This window comes from Notamacropus eugenii, chromosome X (assembly GCF_028372415.1).
Source record: "Notamacropus eugenii isolate mMacEug1 chromosome X, mMacEug1.pri_v2, whole genome shotgun sequence".
Classification (NCBI taxonomy): domain Eukaryota; kingdom Metazoa; phylum Chordata; class Mammalia; order Diprotodontia; family Macropodidae; genus Notamacropus; species Notamacropus eugenii.
In genome coordinates this window covers 1887020-1909292 of record NC_092879.1, presented here as the reverse complement: position 1 = coordinate 1909292, position 22273 = coordinate 1887020, and the positions used below count along the sequence as shown (strand labels likewise).

The window sequence follows — 22273 nt, the reverse complement described above, 5'->3', positions numbered from 1 at the left end:
GTAATCAAAATTATCCATTTTGCATTTCATAATGCTTTCTATCTCTTCTTTAGTAAAAAATTCTTCCCTTCTCCATAAATCTGATAAATACACTATTCCTGGCTTCTCCAGTTTATTCATGTATCAATCTTTATACCTAAATCATGTACCCATTTGGACTTTATTCTTGTGTACGGTGTCAGGTATGGGTCTATGCCTAATTTCTGCCACACTGTTATCCAGTTTTCCCAGCAATTTTTGTCAAAAAGTGAGTTCTTATCCCAGAAGCTGGGGTCCTTGGGTTTATCAAACAGAAGGTTGCTATATTCCTTGCCTACAGCGTCTTGAGTGCCAAGTCTATTCCACTTGTCTACCTCTCTGTTTCTTAGCCAATACCAAGTGGTTTTGATAATTGCTGCTTTATAGTACAATTTGAGGTCTGGTAGGGCTAGGCCACCTTCCCAAGCATTTCTTTTCATTAGTCCCTTTGATATTCTGGACCTTTTGTTTTTCCAAATGAATTTTGATATTATTTTATCCAGCTCTAGAAAATAATTATCTGATAGTTTAATTGGTATGGCAGTAAATAAGTAAATTAATTTAGGTAGAATTGTCATTTTTATTATATTAGCATGGCCTACCCATGAGCAACTGATGTTTTTCCCACTTACTTAAATCTGACTTTATTTGTGCAAAAAGTGTCTTGTAATTGTGTTCATATAATCCCTGGGTTTGTTTTGGCAGGTAAACTCCTAAGTATTTTATACTGTCTACCCTAGCTTTAAATGGGATTTCTCTTTCTATCTCTTGCTGTTGGACTTTGTTGCTAATATATAGGAATGCAGAAGATTTGTGTGGGTTTATTTTGTAACCTGCAACTTTGCCAAAGTTGTTTATTATTTCAAGTAATTTTTTACTTGAGTCTCTGGGATTCTCTAAGTAAATCATCATATCATCTGCAAAGAGTGATAACTTGCTTTCTTCTGTGGCTATTCTTATTCCTTCAATATCGTTATCTTGTCTAATTGCTACAGCTAACATTTCTAGTACCATATTGAATAACAGTGGTGATAATGGACATCCTTGTTTCAACCCCGATCTTATTGGGAATGCATCCAGCTTATCCCCATTGCATATAATGCTTGCTGAAGGTTTTAGATAGATATTGCTTATTATTTTATGGAAAGTTCCCTTTATTCCTACGTTCTCCAGTGTTTTAAGTAGGAATGGGTGTTGTATATTGTCAAAAGCTTTTTCTGCATCTATTGAGATAATCATGTGGTTTTTGTTAGCTTTGTTGTTGATGTGATCGATAATGCTAATAGTTTTCCTAATATTGAACCAGCCCTGCATTCCTGGTATGAATCCTACCTGATCACAATGTATTAATCTCGTGATAAGATGCTGTACTCGTTTTGCTAAAATCTTATTTAAAATTTTTGCATCTATATTCATTAGGGAAATTGGTCTATAATTTTCTTTCTCTGTTTTGTCTCTTCCTGGTTTGGGTATCAAAACCATATTTGTATCATAGAAAGAATTTGGGAGGACTCCTTCTTCCCCAGTTTTCAAAAATAGTCTATATAGTATTGGAATTAACTGTTCTTTAAATGTTTTGTAGAATTCACTTGTGAATCCATCTGGCCCTGCAGATTTTTTCCTAGGGAGTACATTGATGGCTTGTTCCATTTCTTTTTCTGAGATGGGGTTGTTTAAGTATTCAACATCCTCTTCTGTTAATCTGGTCAATTTGTATTTTTTAAAATATTCATCCATCTCGTTTAGATTATCGAATTTGTGGGCATAAAGTTGGGCAAAGTAGTTTCTAATTATTGTTTTAATTTCCTCCTCATTGGAGGTGAGTTCACCCCTTTCATTTTTAATATTAGCAATTTGATTTTCTTCTTTCTTTTTTATAATCAGATTGACCAAAGGTTTATCAATTTTATTAGTTTTTTCATAAAACCAACTATTGGTTTTATTTATTAATTCAATAGTTTTCTTAATTTCAATTTTATTAATCTCTCCTTTGGTTTTCAGTATTTCTAATTTGGTATTTACTTGGGGATTTTCAATTTGTTCTTTTTCTAGCTTTTTCAACTGCAAGCCCAAATCATTGATCTCTTCTTTCTCTATTTTATTTATGTAAGCATTCAAAGATATAAAACTTCCCCTAATGACTGTTTTTGTAGTATCCCATAAGATTTGGCATGTTGTCTCATTATTGTCATTCTCTTGAATGAAATTGTGGATTATTTCTATGATTTCTTCTTTAACCCAACCCTTCTTTAGGAATAGATTATTTAGTTTCCAATTGATTTTTGGTTTATCTTTCCATGGCCTTTTATTACATGTAATTTTCAATGCATTATGATCTGAGAAGGATGCATTGATTATCTCTACCTTTCTGCACTGGATTGTGAGATTTTTATATCCTAGTACATGGTCAATTTTTGTAAATGTTCCACGTACCGCTGAGAAAAAGGTATATTCCTTTCTATTCCCATTCAGTTGTCTCCAAAGATCTATCATATCTACCTTATTCAGAGTTTTATTTACCTCCTTAACTTCTTTCTTGTTTATTTTGAGGTTAGATTTATCGAGTTCAGAGAGGGGGAGGTTGAGGTCCCCCACTAGTATAGTTTTGCTGTCAATTTCTTCCTTCAACTCCCCCAACCTCTCCTCTAAGAATCTGGATGCTATACCACTTGGAGCATACATGTTTAGTAATGATATTGCTTCATTGTCTATGGTGCCTTTTAGCAGGATATAGTTTCCATTCTTATCCCTTTTGATTAGATCTGTTTCTGCTTTTGCTTTGTCTGAGATTAGGATTGCTACTCCTGCCTTTCTTACATCAGGTGAAGCACAATACATTCTGTTCCATCCTTTGACCTTAATCCTATGTGTATCCCCCCGTTTCAAATGTGTATCTTGTAAGCAGCATATTGTTGGATTATGGGTTTTAATCCATTCTGCTATCCCTCTCCGTTTTATGGGAGAATTTATTCCATTCACATTCACAGTTATGATTACAATCTGTGTATTTCCCTCCATCCTCTTTCCCACCATTTGTGCTTTTAGCTCTCCCGTCTCCCCTCCCCTCCTCAATAGTATTCACTTTTCTCACCCTCCTCCTGTAGCCTTCCCCTCCTTCTTTTAGCCCCCCTCCCTTTTACTCCCCTTTACTCTTATTGCTTCTTCCCTCCCTTTTAGCCTCCCTCCCCTTTCTTCCCCCTTCCCCTCCTACTACCTATAGAGCTAGTTAGGATTATCTACTTAAGATTTTTGTTCCCTCCTTTAAACAAATCAGATGGGAGTACCTCTCAAACAATGCTCATCTCGCTCCCCTCCTTCCCTCTACTATAATTTTGTACTTCTTCCTGTGATGTAATTTGCCATTTTCTGCTTCCTCCTTTTCACACCTCCTATTACAATCCCTTCTCATACTTAAATCATATTTTTGACATGACATCATTTACTTTATACCCGTTCCCTCTATGTATATCCCTTTTATCATAATAGCTGCACAGTTCTCAAGATTAACAGGTATCATCTTCCCTTATAGGGAGGTAAACGGTTTGCCCTAATTGAGTAACAAGTTATTGTTTTTGTTTTTTCCCCCCTGTTTACCTTTTTATGATTCTCTTGAGACCTGCATTTGAAGATCAAATTGTCTATTGAGTTCTGGCGTTTTGGTCAGGAAGCTCTGGAAATCCCTTATTTCGTTGAATGACTTTCTCCTTGCCTGAAATGTTATGCTGAACTTTGCTGGGTAGTTGATCCTTGGTTGAAGTCCCAACTCCTTTGCCTTACTGAATATTGGGTTCCAATTCTTTCGATCTTTTAATGTAGAAGCTGCAAGGTCCTGTGTGATCCTGACTGTATGTCCTTGATATTTGAATTGTTTCTTTCTGGCTGCTTGTAGTATTTTCTCCTTCACTTGATAGCTCTGGAATTTGGCCACGATATTTCTTGGGGTTTTGAGTTTGGGATCCCTTTCGGGAGGGGAACGGTGGATTCTTTCGATGACTATTTTGCCTTCTGAGTCTAGTACTTCTGGGCAGTTTTCCTTGATGATTTCCTGGAAGCTATTGTCCAGACTCTTTTCTTCATCATGGGTTTCTGACAGGGAAATCATTCTTAGATTTTTTCTCCTGTATCTATTTTCCAGGTCAGTTGTTTTTCTAATTAAATATTTTACATTTTCTTCTATCTTTTTATTCTTTAGATTTTGTTTGACTGATTCTTTCTGTCTCATTGAGTCATTAATTTCTAGTTGCCCAATTCTAATCTTCATCGTATTGTTTTCTTCAGTTAACTTTTGCATCTCCTTTTCCATCTGACCAATTTTTCCCTTTAAGGAGCTATTTTCTCCTTTTAAATTTTGTACTTCCTTTTCTATTCGACCAATTTTCCCAATGAGGTTTTGGGTTTCCTTTTCCCTTTCATTAACTCTTCCTTTTAGGGAATTACTTTCTCCAGTTAATTTTTGAACTTCCTTTTCCCTTTGTTCAATTTTCCTTTTCAAAGTGATGTTCTCATCAGTGAATTCTTTTTTTATAATTTTAAAATCATTGGCCAGTTTTTCTCCTATTTCCTTCTTCAGCTGTTCCAGGAAAGCTAGTTGTGCTTGCGAGAGGTTCATAGTCCCTTCTGAAGTTTCAGATGGAAGTACAGTCTCAGCTCTGACCTCTTTGGTGTTTTTGTTTTGGTCTTTATCCCCATAGAAAGATTCTATGGTTTTTTCACTTTTCGTCTGCTTTTTCCTATTCATGATGTTGGCTGAGTGTTGTAGCTTCTGGTTCTTTCAGTCAGAAGGTACAGAACTTTGTGTTGAGCTGATGTGTGAAGAAGCTAAAAGCAGGTTTTTGTTTTTTGTTTCCCAGATCAACCCTGGGGTTAGCTTGTTAAGTGTGTTTGAGGAGTGGTCTGATCACAGGAGATCTCCTCAGCTGAACTGAGGCAAAGGCAAGCTCAGGGGCTGGTGATCCCAGCTTCCCTATTGTCTTCCCTTTTCCCCTGGAGGGCTGAGGCACGCCTAGATGCTAATGCGTGTTCCCACCCCTTCTGGGGCTCCTCTCCCAGCGCTGAGGCTTGCCTGAGTCTCAGTGCGAATTTTCTCTGCCCTGGGTCCTCTCTCCTTCCAGATCACCTCTGCCACAGTAGGAAGAATCCCCCTTTGCTATTTTCCTAGCCTCTGGTGGTATGAGACTATTTGCCCCCTTCTGCTGTTCCCGCTGAGCCAGGATTTTTCTGGGGAAATATTTTATGGTCCTTTCACGGTCATCAGCGGGGAGGAGAGAGCATTTACTGATCACTCCACCATCCTGGCTCCCGGAAGTTCAAGTAGGTGACTTACCGAAATTTATTCTTCAGGCTGAAGGTTTCAAGGGGTGCTGCGCTGATATCTGGCGCTCAGCGGCTCTCACCGGCTCGGTTTGGCTGGTCTCCTGTTCCACTCGTTCCACCCGCCGCTCTTAGGCTTCTCAGGTCCCTTCTGCCCTGCTGCGCTGACCGTGATGCACTGTGCGCTGGGGGCTCACCCCCGTGGAACAGATCTTTCCCGTGGACCTTCCAGTCTAACCTGGGCTCCGAATCCGTCAAAGTCTGTCACCCACTGGATTCTGCACCTCCAAAGTTTGGTCAGATTCTCTTTTCAGAGATATCCAGAGGAGTTTGTCGAGGAGCTTGGGTGAGTCATTGCTTTCACTCCACCATTTTGGCTCCACCCCTTGTACCTCAATTTCTTGATGGCATGTTTGCCTGGGTTCTGGAGAGTGGACAACGTTCTCGAGTCTTCCCAGTCAACAATGGAAATGAAACAGGACTGAGTGCTTGCTCCCATGCTTATTAGCATGATGGTTTCAGCCATATTGACAAATGTTTTCAGTGAGAATGAACACAGAATCAAGGTCAACTATCGTACTGATGGTAAGTTCTTTAATTTGAAAAGGCCACAACCAAAGACTAAATTTGCGGGCGTGTTGTTATATGATTTTCTGTTTTCAGATAATTGTGCACTCAATAGAGCCTCTGAAGCTGAGATGCAACAATGTGTCGATCTCTGCTGTCTGTACTAATTTTGCCCTTATAACTAACGCCAAGAAAATACAGGTGCTCCATCAGCCACCACCACACCATTCATACATGGAATCATTAGTTACAACAAATGGAGAAGTTTTGAATGCTGCGGATAAGTTTACTTACCTTGGTAGTATACTTTCCATGGATGCACATACTGACGTAGTTGATTCATGCATTACCAGAGTCACCTCAGTGTTTGGGAGTTTTCAAAGAAAAGTTTGGAAGAGAAGAGGTGTTAGACTGACTACTAAACTGAACGTCTACAGAGCCTTTGTGCTGACCTCATTTTTGTATGGCTGTGAAACATGGATAGTCTACCAGCGCCCTACCAGGAAACTAAATCACTTCCATTTGAACTATCTTAGAAATATTCTCAAAATCACCTGGCAGGATAAGGTACCAGATACTGAGGTCCTTGCTCTAACTAAACTGCCAAGCATTCATTCAGTGCTACAGAGAGTGCTACTCTGATGCACTGGCCACATTGTTCTAATGCAAAATCACGCATGCCAAAAAGATTATTTTAAGGAGAACACACATGAGGCGAGTGATAACATAGTGGTTAGAAAAATGGATAGAAGGACACGCTCAAGGTCTCTATCTAGAACTTTGGATTTCATTGTGTGTCGTGGGAGACATTGGTGCAGGACTGTTCAGCAGGGCATGCCCACATCAGAAAAGGTGCTGTGCTCTTTGGGAAAAGCAGACTTGAAAGAGTACAAAGAAAATGTATCAGATTTGGAGTATCCATCCCAAACGTTTACATGGACTACCTGTGTCCAATCTGTGGTAGAGTATTCTGAGATCATATTGGTCTGATCAGCCACAATCGTACACATTGAAAATTCACTTTGTCATGGTAATGTCATTTTGGTCCTCTTCTAGAGTGAAGGACAACCATCAAATAACTCAAGGGATGGTCCTTTTAATAAAAAAAAAAATCAAACTGGGAGGGGAAGACCCTCAGAGTTTCTGGGTAAAAGAGAAACAATTACTATTTAGCTATTGTATTCTCTCTGTTTTTGGCGAGTGGGGACTTGTCCAGTCTATGAGCTCCAGAGTGAACTGGGTTTAAGGTTTGATCTTTTAACAAGAAATGTAGCCAGTAAATCCCAAGGAAAAAGGCAGATTTTGACCATGGAGTGTACTTTCCTCTCGGTAGAATAAGAGAGGTGAGGTGAGGAGAGGGGAGTTGAGATGAGGAGAGGAGATAAACTGCTACGTACTCACTGGTTGTGATTGTCATTTGTTCTCGAAGAGGACCATGACATCAATATTGTGAGAGATGATCTTTGAGTATCTCTCAGGAGTAAAGTCTCCTCAAAGAATTGTTTCTTTTCCTGTTGAAATATTTGCAACAGTTTGACCTTGTAAAAAATGTTGCAAAATATTCTGTTCTTTCCCAGACTTCCCCCCCTTGGATTTCGGCACATAGCAGGCACCTTCCCCATCCCCACCTTCCCACCTGTCCTTGTCTCCAGGCAAGTTTGTGAAACTGTCTTTGTTCTCTATTGCTGGAGTAGACTGCTACGAATAGATTGTACCCTCAGGATTTTCACCAATGAGCCCTGAGGAAGGGGATTAGGGAGGAGAGGATTGTGGTTAGGACCTATATAGTCTGCTGAGCTGAACACACCTCATCTGTCTTCGGTTGGAGCCATCTTTTGGGCCCTCTGAGGAAGCCCTTTCTCGATAAAGTCAATAAACGAATTATTCTTTTTGCGAGTATCTCTGAGTCTCTGATTCATTGATAAGGATCTCTGTACCCCACACAGGTTTGCGGGCTCTTCCTGGATTTCACCTCCCTTTTGGGGACTCCCCCAACCTAAATTCGGGGGCAGCCACCACTTCGGACTTTTCTGGTGATCTCTGGCTTTTGGCTGGTTTGAGACTCTCCCCTGAGTAGGGAAACATCCTAAGGGAGATCTCAGAACAGCAAAACGAAAGTTCTACAGCACAGGTAATCAGAAGACGGCAGCTGCCACCTGTGTGAAGAAAAACAATTCAGTCTTGTCAGTTTGTGCACAGACCCAGGTAAGCGGATTGGGAGGTCTTGGAACCAAGTCCGGAACAGCAACCCTCTGGGTGAACAGGTTGCCCATAGTCTAAGCAGACAGGTCCAAAGACGTCTGAGGGAACTGAAATTGTGTGAGGGGAAGCCCTACGAGCCCACCTAGATTCTTTGAGTAGGTAAAGCGGCCATCTGAGAGGATGGGAAAATCAGATTCAAAATGTGATGGAGACAATTTGTTAAATGCGTTGTCTGTATATTTTGTGTTGTTATTTCTGTGTGAATGAAAGTCTGTGTCTCTGTTTTATGTGACACTTTGTAAGGTTGTAAATTTTGCCAGCCAGTCAGTAAGAGCAGAAGGGCTGATGGAGGGACAGGGAGGGTGAGAACTTATCTTTTTCTCCCAGACCAAAGAAAGGCAGGCTAACCAGCATTTAACCATTTCCTACCTCACCCAAAGGAGAAATTTTTTTGTAATTGGAGACAACAGAAAGGTAATTGAATTCATTCTGGTTGTGTACGGAATTGTGAATAGGTGAAATGTATCACTCTTAATATAGTGTTGAAGATAGGTTAGAATTAATTAACGTCCGGTGGAAGTTAAGTGGAATATTAGTAAAAAAAAATCTCAAGCAGACAATTGAGAGGAAGGGCTGAGAGTTTTGAATTTAGGTTTAATTAGACTTTGAAGCTAAATTCGGTACTTTATGTTCAAATTAAGTCAATATATCTGACACCAGACAATGGGTTTAAAGTGGCAAAAATAAATAAATAACAAGAAGAGGTTTTTCTGTTTCATTTTATTTTATTTTATTGCAGACAATGAGGGGAAGAAATGTGGATTTCTTAGTATGTAAATTGTTAGTTATTTAACTCCCTCTAATTTTTAAAGTTTAGGGTAGGACAAAATTGTTAGGCATTTTATTTTTATTTGGAATATAAAGGAGAATAAAGATAATCCAAATAAAGGCAGAAAGAGTGTAGAGAAAAAAGGAAGATGGGGGAATAAAGGGCTCATGTGCTTTTAGCCACTCTCTCCCCCATATCATTTCAGAAGAATTGAGTATGTTGAGAAAATGAAAATTTTATTGGAAAACCGACAGACAACTATTGTGATTGGTAATGGCTACTATTCAACGAGTTATTAAGTTTCCAAGTTCCCTGCTTGATGGGTAAGTCAAGCTTGCCTAGCTAACATTGGTTCAGAATTGATAAGATCTCCTTTACCAAGGCTAAAGACAGTAACTTAAGCACATTTTAAGCTACCATAATTTTAAACTTTTTCAAAAAAAGGAGAAAAATTATTTAGACTGAATTTAAATAAAAAGTAATGACTTATGAGCTATCGTGTCTTATGATTAAAATTGAAAGGAAATCTGGATAATCTGAGTAATGAGATTGAGAGATTTTGAAAGATGAATAAAGTTTAATTGGTAATATGGAAGGCAGATAATGTTTGGGAAAAATGGGGATTATTCAAATCCCTCTTGTCCCTAGATAGTTGTTCTGGACCTTTGTGTCAGTTACAGATGGTATGAGTAGGTGGTGAGGGTGTGAAGATGTATTTTAAGGAGAAAGATAATTCATGTAACTTGACTTGGTAATTAATAGCTCGATCAAATGGGGGATGACTCTATCTGATCAGGTGTGCCCACGTGATGGTAAAGAGAAGAATTACTGTGCAAGGTGATGTGGGAATGCATTCACCTGAATGGGCTAATGTTTTTTTTAAGTTTTAAGCAAACTTGAGTAGTTTTAAATGTTAAAGTAAATCTAAAAGTTGTTACATTGAGAATGGCATTGTTAAAAAGCTGTTATGAATTCTGTGTAAGAGTTTCTGTGTTGTAAAATTCCTATTGAGAAAATGAGAATCCTTGGGAAAAAACACATACACATTTTCATATATGAGTGATTTTCAAGCTCTTCCATCTAAGGATGTATTAAGTATGTTAAAAAGTTTATTTCCACTACTAAGAATGACGTTTTAACTAAAATTGTTTTTGCTATAAATCATGCAGTTACGAAAGTATGTTTGTAAAAGGAAACTTACAGCGAAATGTGAAGCAGCCTTGGTTTTTGAAAGTCAAATTTTCTTTTCAGCTCTGGTCTTTTCATCAAGAATGTTTGAAAGTCCTTTATTTCACTGAAAGAGCATTTTTTCCCCTGAAGTATTATATTCAGTTTTGCTGGATAGGTGATTCTTGGTTTTAGTCCTAGTCCCTTTGACTTCTGGAATATCATATTCCACGCCCTTCGATCCCTTAATGTAGAAGCTGCCAAATGTGTTATCCTGATTGTATTTCCACAATACTTGAATTGTTTCTTTCTAGCTGCTTGCAATATTTTCTCCTTGACCTGGAAACTCTGGAATTTGGCTACATTTTCCTAGGAGTTTCTCTTTTTGGATTTCTTTCAGAAGGTGATTGATGAATTCTTTCAATATTTATTTTGCCCCCCGATTCTAGAATATCAGGGCAGTTTTCCTTGATAATATCATGAAAGATGATGTTTAGGCTCTTTTTTTATCATGACTTTCAGGTAGCCCCATATTTTGAAACTGTCTCTCCTGGATCTATTTTCTATGTCAGTTGTTTTTCCAATGAGATATTTCACATTATCTTCCATTTTTTCATTCTTTTGGTTTTGTTTTCTGATTTCTTGGTTTCTCATTATGTCATTAGATTCCATATGTTTCATTTTAATTTTTAAAGAATTATTTTCTTCAGTGACCTTTTGAACCTCCTTTTCCATTTGGCTAATTCTGTTTTTTAAATCATTCTTCTCCTCTTTACCTTTTTGGAGTTCTTTTGACAATTGAGTTAGTCTATTTTTAAAGGTATTATTTTCTTCAGCATTTCCTTGGGTCTCCTTTAACAAGCTGTTGACTGGTTTTTCATGATTTTATTACATCGCTCTTATTTTTCTTCCCAATGTTTCCTCCACCTCTCTTAATTGATTTTCAAAATTCTTTTTGAGCACTTACATGCCCTCAGACTGTTGAATATTTATTTTGGAGGTTTTGGATGTAGAAGTCATGACTTTTATATCTTCCCCTGAGGGTAAACATTGTTCTTCCTCACCTTAAAGGATTGGAGAGAATACCTGTTCACCAAGAAAGTAACCTGCTATAGTTTTATTTTTTCCTCTTCTTTGGGCATTTTACCAGCCACTTACTTGACTTTTGGGTCCTTTGTCAATAGTAAGGTATACTCTGGGGACCTGTAATTTCTCAGTTCCTCCAAGGTCGAGAAATTAAGGGAGAGGAGTTTACTGAGATTCACATCAATTTTTCAACTCCCCTGGGGGCTTTAGGGAGGGGGCAGGGCTGCCACTCAAGGTTGAGGTTCAGATCATCTGCTTAATTGTCCCAGGGGAGTTTCGATGAAGGCTCTCAAAATGGAACAATGGGCTCTGGCTGCTGTCTGGCTGCTGCATGCCTGTGACCACCACGACACAGCACTGCCACCTCTCTGCTGCTTCCACCACCACCTGGGCCCAGGGCTAGGGGAGGACTGTGGTCCCTTGTCATGGAAGTGAAAAAGCCCTCTCACTGACATTTGACACTGATGGTTTGATGGATCTGCGAGCCTCTGCTACTGCTACTGGGTATTGTGTCCTCGAAGGCTGCTCTGGCCCTGCTCATCTAAGAGCTTGTGTGGTCAAGACTCAATTGGGCTCCACTCTGCGTCCCAGTGTGACAGACTTTTTCTGTTGGCCTTCCAAGTCATCATGAGCTGGAAACCTCCTCCTCTCCATACTTCTGTGGCTTCTGCTGCCCTAGAATTTGTTGAGAGTCATTCTTTATAGGTATTTAGTGGACTGCGTGAGAAGAGTTAGAGTATGTGCGTCTTTCTACTCCACCATCTTGGCTCTGCCCATAAATTGTTCTTGAAAGAGGAAGAAATTTATTGTATGAAGAAATGTTTTGTAGAATCTTTTGTATGATTTTTGAAGGGCTTACCTAGAAATTTATATTTGTAAGCTAATTTATTATAATAACTTCAGGTTTTGGGGGGGATTGGAAGATAAGGGACATGATAACGGAGACCTGGAATTTTATGGCTCCTGAAAGCTCTGGGAAAATTTTATGGCAAGAAGCCTCTCGGCCTCATCCCCTCTCCTTTTGAAGTCCAATCATTACAGAAGGACTTCTATAGATCCAGCTGAACTCAGATGGAGTTCCTAAATAAGGAATTTGTTTTGGGGATAAATAATCTCTAGTGATTGGTTTTTAGGACAAATATAAGATCTAAGATGTGAGTCCTGGTAAAATTTTTGATTACTGAAACCTGTCATCTAATGTACAATCCTCAGGGGGCAATTGTATCCTCAGCCTGGGATGAGGTCCTTCTGAGTCAGTTTCCCCATTGTGTTGCTTTGAAAAGGAATGTGTTCCCACTTGACTATTACTGAGTCAAACTACAAAGTGGAGATGATACCTAATTAAGTCCTTGCTTTTCATCTACATGGCTTGTTTCTATAATCAAAGTAGATAATTTAAAATGTAAGCTCAATGCAGGTAATGGAATCTTGCTGTTTTCAATTAATTGGATAAGTAAGTACTCTGCTTTGGTCTTCTGAAAGATAAAATCCCTGGGAACGTTCTTTCTGAATATTAAGTGAATAATTAGATAAAAGAAAAGAAAGCAAAGTGTAAATGTGATGTTGTATCATTGCTCCATAGAATAAGATTGGGATTTAAAGTTGACTGTAACTGTATGAAACTGTTGACGTTTAGGGGTACTTGAGACCCCAAAATAGTAATTCTCTGGGTCCTGCCCAAATGAATTCAACCCAAGGCTTTTTTCAGCTAAAGAGAATCAACATTTTTTATCTTATCTACAGAGTGACTGAGGAAGGAGTCTGGGGGTTCCTGGAATGTTCTTGATGTGAGTGATCAGTAGCCTGGAGAATTGGATTGATAGGGCATAGTGCTATGCTGCTATGGGCCTCTAGAGAGACTATTCGAGTGGAACATGGTGAGGTTTTCCAGGACCCTTTTAAACAAATAGGAATAAAACTGTTTTGGAGTAAGGGACAAAAGTCCCAACCTGGAAAACAACTTGTATTAAAACAATTGACTGAATTAATTACTGAAAGTAAGCCAGAGACATCTTTAATTAGTGGAAAAGAGTTTGTGTAGTTTCTTAGAGGCAGGTAACCTCTGGTAATATTTGACATTAATAAAAAATTAAATGCTTCTGTTTTGATTTGAATTTCTTTCATTAACATAAGTTGAAATTAGTGTTTGAAGTTGTCATATGTATAGTAAATTCCATTAGACTGAGCTAGATTATAAAGGTAAAGAGAAGCTTGGGAAACAGATGCAAATGTAGATCAATAACATGGTTTTAACAGTAAATTTGATTTTGATTGTTATTTAATTAGAACATGTATAGAAAGGCATGCAAGATACTTCAGACTTACTTTGAAAGATGTTCCTCAGCCAATGTGAAATTATAGCCATATCTGAAACTGATTATGGGACCTTGCTGTTTTTAGATTTTATGGGACTATTAACTGACTGTCCTTCTGAGTGCTATCCAGGTGTGGAAAGCAAGAGAGATTGTCTGAGCCATTGATTTATGATGCCAGTGAGCCTGTGAGATGCTGGTATGAACTGCAAAAAGGTGATCTCATGAAAAGTTTGGGGAAATGATTGTTCAGACTGCCCTGAGGTAGGATTTTCCTGACTCAATTTCCCCACTGACACCTGGCAATCTTTAAACCTGTCCTGTGTCAGTTGACAGTCTTCTCCTCCCTGTCACTGACATGAAGGTAAGGAGATGCTCCCCTAAAATGTTCCTATTCTTAATCGCAATTTCCTATGATCAAAAGTTTTGTAAGCATAATATCAGATTTATTAAATAGTAGATAGTTGGTAAGGGAACATCTGAGGTTACGTCTGAAATTAAGCTATTAGGTCTAGGTTTTTACACTAAGAATGATAAGTTAGGGACCTTTAATTCTTAGTAATATTATGGAGACAATCAGGTCAAGCGTTTGTGAGGTTAACATGTATAGTCTTTATTTTTGTCTCAGTTGGTTAATGTTAAAAGAAGAATGGTTTGTGGTCTATATTGCAAATGCTTTAAAAGAAGCATCACAGGACCACAAGTTGGAATTGTTTTATGATGTGATACATACTGTGTTAAAATGATTATTTATTGTATTTATGTAAGTACTGGAACCTGGCATTGACTATTTAGTGAAATCTCATCTTTCTGATAAGGAAATGAATAGTGAATTAATGTAAAATATAAAAATTTGGATCTAATGGGAATTTCTTAAGCATGACAACTGGACAAAGTTCCAATTTTGATTTTGCAAGCAGTGAAAGAGTATAAAGCACAGGAATGGTAATCTAAAATTGTATCAAGGTCAGGTTTGTAGAAGAGTGGACATCTGGATTTTTACAAGAAGATAAAAGGAAGAAGATGGAGAGATGCTGTGCTGAAGACAGCTTGAAGGAGCACCTAGACCAGAAAACTGCACTAGATGATCTTCCCCACCACACAGCTGTATGAGATGGAACTTCTGAATGGACAATTCATTTATATGCCTATGTGTTTTGAATCTCCGTATTTGTACTTATAAAAAGGGACTGCCCCTTGTATTTTGTCAATGCATCAGTCAACTTTGCTCACTTTCCATTTTGATATTAAGGGGAGATACATGAGGGGAAGAATTCATAGGGGAAAGAATGTGAGGAGGTATTTATTGGATTTAGGTGTGGAAGCAGAAATTGTAATAAAGAAAAAAGAAAAGGGGGAGTTTGTGGGAAGCTAAATCTCTTCATCAGCTGTATGAAAATAGATGACAATGAAAAGAGAGTAAAAGAAATCACTAGGAATATTAGGAAATTGGCCCATGTTCCATTTCAAACTTGGACATCACCATTCAACACTTTTTGGTGTTCCTGATTTGGAGGATGTTGGTGGAAACAAATTCTACAGCTCGTGATAATTGCTAATAGTGGCATAATATTGCTTCCTGTGTGCCTCCCCATCCTGATGCAGCTAATTACACTAACTGTTCAAGACGCCCAGTCTAAAATGATCAGACATAAGGAAAGGCAGAGGGGTACATGGACTGATGATTTTAAAAAGTCAGGGGTGAACCCTGGTAAAAGCCAGAGATCGAAATGAGCCTGAGGGCAGAGAAGACAATTTAATGGAAGAAGCATGTAAAGAATGGTGTGAGGAGTCTTCAAAGAGTAAACGGTAAGAGGAGGGATTACTGAGAGATGATCTCTGCGGACCTCTCATGAGTGAAGCCTCAAAGAGTTAAGTGCTTCTTGTCCTGTTGCAACATTTCAAATAGGTTGACCTTGTAAAGGAATATTTCAACATAGTCTGTACTTTCCCAGACTTCTCCCCAACCTTGTTTTTAGACACATAGCAGGGAGGAATAACACCTCCCTCCTCCAACTTGCCACCTATCCTTGTCTCCAGGCAAGTGTGTGAAACTGTCTTTGTTCTCTGTTGCTGGGGTAGATTGCCACAAAGAGATTGGACCCTCAGGACTTGCACCAATGAGCCCTGAAGAATGGGGTTAGGGAGGAGGGGATTGTGGTTAGGGCCTATATAATCTGCTGAGCTAAACACATCTACTGTCTCTTTGGTTGGGGCCATCTTATAAGTGCTCTGAGGGAACACTTTCTCTAGAAAGTCAATAAACGAACTATTCTTTTTGCTAATATCTCTGAGTCTCTGATTCATTGTACCTCACACAAGATGATGACACGTTTTCAGTTAATTTTGATTTTAGTGTGGGAGGCCTATGCAAGGTCATCAACATCACTTTCGTCTCCAGAGCAATATGCACCCAGTGACCTGATATTCATCAGGAAGAATGGAGATAGCCCAGGATGTAATGTAAGACCCTGGCCCTTTCAGGCTAAAGTCTTATCACATTCTCACTTTGAGTGAGATATATCTCCTTCAATGAATAGTCTTCTTTAAGTAGGTTCTCAAGGGATGGCCCCTTTACTAAAAAATTAAACTGGGAGCAGAACACCCAAAAGAACAGACTAGTTTTCAAAAAGGCAGAGAAAATAGAGACTAGATGGGGAACACTCACTGGATTATGAAGAAAGAAAAAGAATTCCAGAAAATAAAATCTGCTTTTGTTTTATTTTCTACACTTAAGACTTTGACTGTATGAATGTCAAGAAAATATAACAAGTCTTCAAAGAGATAAGAGTAGCATACCATCTTACTTTCCTCATGAATAACCTGGATGTGAGCCAAGAAGAAACAGTTAAAAGCAAACATGGAACAACTGATAGGTTTAAGATCGGGAAAGGAGCATGACAAGGCTGTTATCTTATTTATTTGACTTATATGGAGAGTACATTTGCAACATGCCAGGCTGGATGGGCCAAAATCTGGAATTGAGGTTACTTTTAAAAATATAAGCTATCTCCAATAAGCAAATGATACTACTCCGAGGGCAGTGAAGAAAAATGAGGAAATCTCTTGATGAAGGTGAAAGGATAGTGGAAAAGCTGTCTTGAAGCTTAACATAGAAAAAAACTAAGATCTTGACAACTAGGCTGATCTCTTCCTGAAAAAGAGAGGATGAAACAGTTTGGAAGCAGTGTTGCATTTTATATTGGGCTCAATTATCACTACAGAAACTGATTGACACTATGAAATGAAAAGACACTTCTCCTTGAAGGAAAGAGAAGCAAACCAGGACAAAATACTAAAAAGCATAATCATTGTCTTGACAACAAATGTCTACCTAGCCAAAGCTACCTTGTTGTTTTTTTCTTTTCTCATAAGGAAAGCTAGGTGTCACAGAATCAACATCTTAGAACTATGGTGCAGGAGAAGACCTCTGAAAGTACATTGAATAGCAAGGAGAACAAAACAGAGAAATGCTTAAATTAACTTAGACTCTTCACTGGGAGATCAAATATGAAATCTTAACGTGACATATCTTGGCCTTAAAATAAGAACACAGCACTCAATGGAAAAAAGAGATGATGTTGGAAATGACTAAAGCCCAAAGGAAAAAAATCAGAAAGGGGTAGACAGGAGATTGGACAGGCTTTGAGGTATCGTGGGTGACAGAAGCTCCTAGTGTACTCTGAGTATGGGTTCACAAAATGTCAAACATAGTTGAATTACTGAACAACAGTTGAGTAAAAGTTACAAATAAAAATTGATGTACAAAAGAGATACTTGGAAGTTCTGTTTTTCATTAAAATCCATTTTTTCCTACGAAAGATTAAATTCAGTTTTTCTGAGTATATTATCTGTGGTTGTAACTCTAGCTTCTCTACCTTCTATAACATCATATTCCAACCACTCCATTACTTTTACCTGTCACAGAGCAGGCACATAAAAAATGTTTGATATTATTGACAGTGTACTCTCAGATGTATAGATGTAGACAGTTGCAGTTTTAGCTTTAAATAGATGCATTAATTATGGATAAAATATTTGTTTTGTTTGCATTTGAATAAAAACAGCAGAAAAATGCTATGTGTTTGCTTTGGTCTAAGAATTGTGCTAATCACTGGGAGTCAAACTGCAACAACAACAAATTGCAGCCCTTGTTCTCAAGTTCACATTCTAAATGACAAAAGTAACTCATGGAGTAGATGGCAAGGCATATGGTACCATGTCATCAGTAGGTTAGATGTCCATGTACAGGAGTCTTAAATGTATAGAATTAGTGAGAGAGATGAGTGTTGGAAGATGTTACAATTCAGTGGAAAAATACATGGTCATATGATGATTCATAAACTTTTTAATGCATTTTTCATACATTGTTTCCTTTGCCTTACCGACTGCCACCCCAAGAGACATGACTCTTGGGGTTCAATTCAAATTCACTACTACCCCCAATTAATTAAATCATGATTAATACATTAAATATTGACTCTCTTTAGTAGAGAAGAAGGCAGAAAAGTGATGTAGGAGGCAGGTAGAGATTCATATGCACATAATAGCTACATGTGTATGGCACCTCAGCATTTATAAAGTTTTAAATACATTCATTCTTAAGATGGTGGAGTAGAAACACACACACGCTAGCTCTGAGCCCACAGCCCATAAAATATCTGTAAAAAAAGAAATCCCAACAAATTCTGGAGCAGCAGAAGCCACAGAACAATGGAGCAGACAAGATTTCTGTTCCAGAGAGCCTGAATACCTCTCGAAAAAGGTCCATCATGCTGCGGATGTGGAGCTGAGCCCAGCACTGCTGTGGCTGCGCGATGCCGAGAGGAGCAGATCCGAGCAGGCTTCAGAGATGGAATCTCCAGCAGCTGCGCGGGTCCATCCACCTACAGGTGACAAGGGTCGGTGAGAGGGTCTCTTTGGTGAGTCGAGAGGGGAGTGGGGTGCCCCCATAACTCAGGCCCCCTCTGGAGGCAGCTGCGGAGGTGGGAGCAGACCCGAGGCTACCCAAGCAGGCAGGAGCTCGGATCCATTGTTGAAGGTATCTGCATAAATCCCCTGAGGGAACCGAGCCGGCGAGGCGGCCCTGACTCCACCCGAGCACCTGAACTTAATCTCACACCGAACAGCAGCCCTGCCCCCGCCAAAAGCCCTGAGGCTGGGAATCAGCATTTCAATCTCAGACCCCAAGCACTGGCTGGGCAGATCGGGAGGCAAAGTGGGTGTGAAGAAAATACTCAGAAGTCAAGTCACTGGCTGGGAAAATGACCAGAAAAGGGAAAAAAAATAAGACTATAGAAGGTTACTTTCTTGGTGAACAGGTATTTCCTCCCATCCTGTCTGATGAGGAAGAACAATGCTTACCATCAGGGAAAGACACAGAAGTCAAGGCTTCTGTATCCCAGCCCACTCAATGGGCTCAGGCCATGGAAGAGCTCAAAAAGAATTTTGAAAATCAAGTTAGAGAGGTGGAGGAAAAACTGGGAAGAGAAATGAGAGACATGCAAACAAAGAATGAAAAGCAGGTCAACACCCTACTAAAGGAGACCCAAAAAAATGCTGAAGAAAATAACACCTTGAAAAATATGCTAACTCAATTGGCAAAAGAGGTTTAAAAAGCCAATGAGGAGAAGAATGCTTTCAAAAGCAAAATTAGCCAAATGGAAAAGGGGATTCAAAAGCTCACTAAAGAAAACAGTTCTTCCAAAATTAGAATGGAACAGATGGAAGCTAATGACTTTATGAGAAACCAAGAAATCACTAAACAAAACCAAAAGAATGAAAAAATGGAAGATATTGTGAAATATCTCATTGGAAAAACAAATGACCTGGAAAATAGATCCAGGAGAGACAATTTAAAAATTATGGGACTACCTGAAAGCCATGATCAAAAAAAGAGCCTAGACATCATCTTTCATGAAATTATCAAGGAAAACTGCCCTGAGATTCTAGAACCAGAGGGCAAAATAAGTATTCAAGGAATCCACCGATCACCACCTGAAAGAGATCCAAAAAGAGAAAGTCCTAGGAACATTGTGGCCAAATTCCAGAGTTCCCAGGTCAAGGAGAAAATATTGCAAGCAGCTAGAAAGAAACAATTCAAGTATTGTGGAAATACAATCAGGATAACAGAAGATCTAGAAACTTCTATATTAAGGGATCGAAGGGCATGGAATACCATATTCCAGAAGTCAAAGGAACTAGGACTAAAACCAAGAATCACCTACCCAGCAAAACTGAGTAAAATACTTCAGGGGAAATATTGGTCTTTCAATAAAATAAAGGACTTTCAAGCATTCTTGATGAAAAGACCAGAGCTGAAAAGAAAATTTGACTTTCAAACACAAGAATGAAGAGAAGCATGAAAAGGTAAACAGCAAAGAGAAGTCATAAGAGACTTACAAAAGATGAACTGTTTACATTCCTACATGGAAAGACAATATTTGTAACTCTTGAAACTTTTCAGTATCTAGGTACTGGGTGGGATTACACACACACACATGCACACGCACACGCACACACACATAGAAACAGAGTGCACAGAGTGAATTGAATAGGATGGGATCATATCTTAAAAAAATGAAATTAAGGGGTGAGAGAGAAATATATTGGGAGGAGAAAGGGAGAAATGGAATGGGGCAAAATATCTCATAAAAGAGGCAAACAAAGGACTTATTAGTGGAGGGAAAAATAAGGGAGGTGAGAGAAAAACATGAAGTTTACTGTCATCACATTCCACTAAAGGAAGAAATAAAATGCACACTCCTTTTAGTATGAAAACCTATCTTGCAATACAGGAAAGTGGGGGATAAGGGGATAAGCAGGTTGGGGGGGATGATGGAAGGGAGGGCATGGGGAGGAGGGAGCAAATTGAGGTCAACAGTCATGGGGAGGAACGGGATCAAAAGAGAGAATAGAAGTCATGGGGGGCAGGATAGGATGGAGGGAAATATAGTTAGTCTTATACAACACAACTATTATGGAAGTCATTTGCAAAACCACACAGATTTGTCCTATATTGAATTGCTTGCCCTACAAAAGGAAGGGTTGGGGAGGGAGGGAGGTAAAGAAGTTGGAACTCAAAGTTTTAGGAACAACTGTCGAGTACTGTTCTTGCTACTAGGAAATAAGAAATACAGGCAATGGGGTATATAAAGTTATTTGGCCCTGCAGGACAAAAGAGAAGATGGAGACAAGGGCAGAGAGGGATGAAAGAAGAGAGGGCAGATTGGTGATAGGGACAATTAGAATGTTCGGTGTTTTGGGGTGGGGGGAGGGGACAAATGGGGAGAAAATTTGGAATCCAAAATTTTGTGAAAATGAATGCTAAAGTTAAATAAAAAGTAAATTAACAAACAAAAAAGAAAATATCTTCAGTTCTTCCTCCCTCTTTTGAGAATCCTTGTCTGGATAACATAAAATCCAATATCTTTATTTGGTATTCAGTAGAAAGACAGTAACTGTTTTTCTCCATCTTACAGATGAGAAACATTCTGAAAGTACTATGCCCATCAGCTTTACAGAAGACTACGCAACTGATTCTTCTATTTCTCTGGATTCATTTTCAAAAGAAGAGCGGAGAGAACAAACAAAGCAGGGACGCTGGAGGGGAATTACTCTATACCAAGTGAGTACATCCTCTTAGGAATAACCAGTTCTCCCGAGTTAAAAGTGGCCGTTTTTGTTCTTCCTCTCACCATTTATTTGGTTATTCTTATAGTAAACATTGGGATGATCATCTTAATCAGGATAGACCCACAACTCCATTTGCCCATGTATTTCTTTCTTAGCCACATCAGGTTCTGCAATCTCTGCTACTCCACAGCCATTGATCCCAATATGCTGGAGGACTTCTATGGCAAAGACAAATCTATTTCCTTCATTGGTTGTGCTCTGCAATTCTATTTCTTCTGGTCCTTTGCATATTCTGAATTTCTACCCTTAGTAGTAATGGCTTTTGATCGCTGCATGGCAATAAGCAGCCTTTGCTTTTTACAGTAAATATGTCTAGCCAGGGTTGCTACCTATTGATGGTTGGTGTCTGCATCGTGAGGTTGATGGATGCTCTGCTCCGTACTGCTTTAACCTTTGCATTGAGTTTTGGTAGGTCCAATGAGATTAGCCATTTCTTTTATGATATGCCTCCTCTTCTACCAATCTCCTCTTCTGATATCTTAGTCAATGAGCTGATGCCATTCACTGTCTTTGACTTTGCTGAAATCTTCACCGTTTCAGGAGTCCTTATGTCTTACTGTTCTTACTGTTAAATAATCTTGTCTGTATTGAAGATCCACTCCAATGATGGCATGTACGAAGCCTTTTCAACTTGTACCTCCTTCTTAACTATCTTCCAAGGTACTTTCCTTTTTATGTACTTCAGACCAACTTCTTTCTATTCACTTAACCAAGACAAAATGACCTCCTTGTTTTATACTCTTGTCACACCCATGTTAAACCCCTTGATTAACAGTTTGAGAAAGAAAGATGTGAAGGAGGCCTTGGGAAAGCTGAGAAACAAAATATATTTTTAAATTGATCCTTTTACTTCACCGTCTTGGAGACCATGAGGTCTCCTGAAAGTTTTGTGTAACATACACATGATCACAGAATTTCAGTGAGGCAAAATGACCTCAAAGTTTGCCTCTTCCAATATCTACCTAAACAGGAATTCATTCTACAACAAATCTCTCAATTGCCTGTATATGCAAATATTTTTTAAAGAGTGAATTTTTCCAGGTGAATATAAATGTGAAAAGATAATGCATATAATCAAGTGTTAGGG

General features: G+C 38.8%; 1 pseudogene; it reads left to right on the top strand.

Annotated features, from left to right (window-relative positions):
* Positions 1-22022, top strand: part of LOC140515795 (olfactory receptor 5W2-like) — a 32827-nt pseudogene extending 10805 nt beyond the window's left edge.
* The last annotated feature ends 251 nt before the right edge of the window (positions 22023-22273 follow it).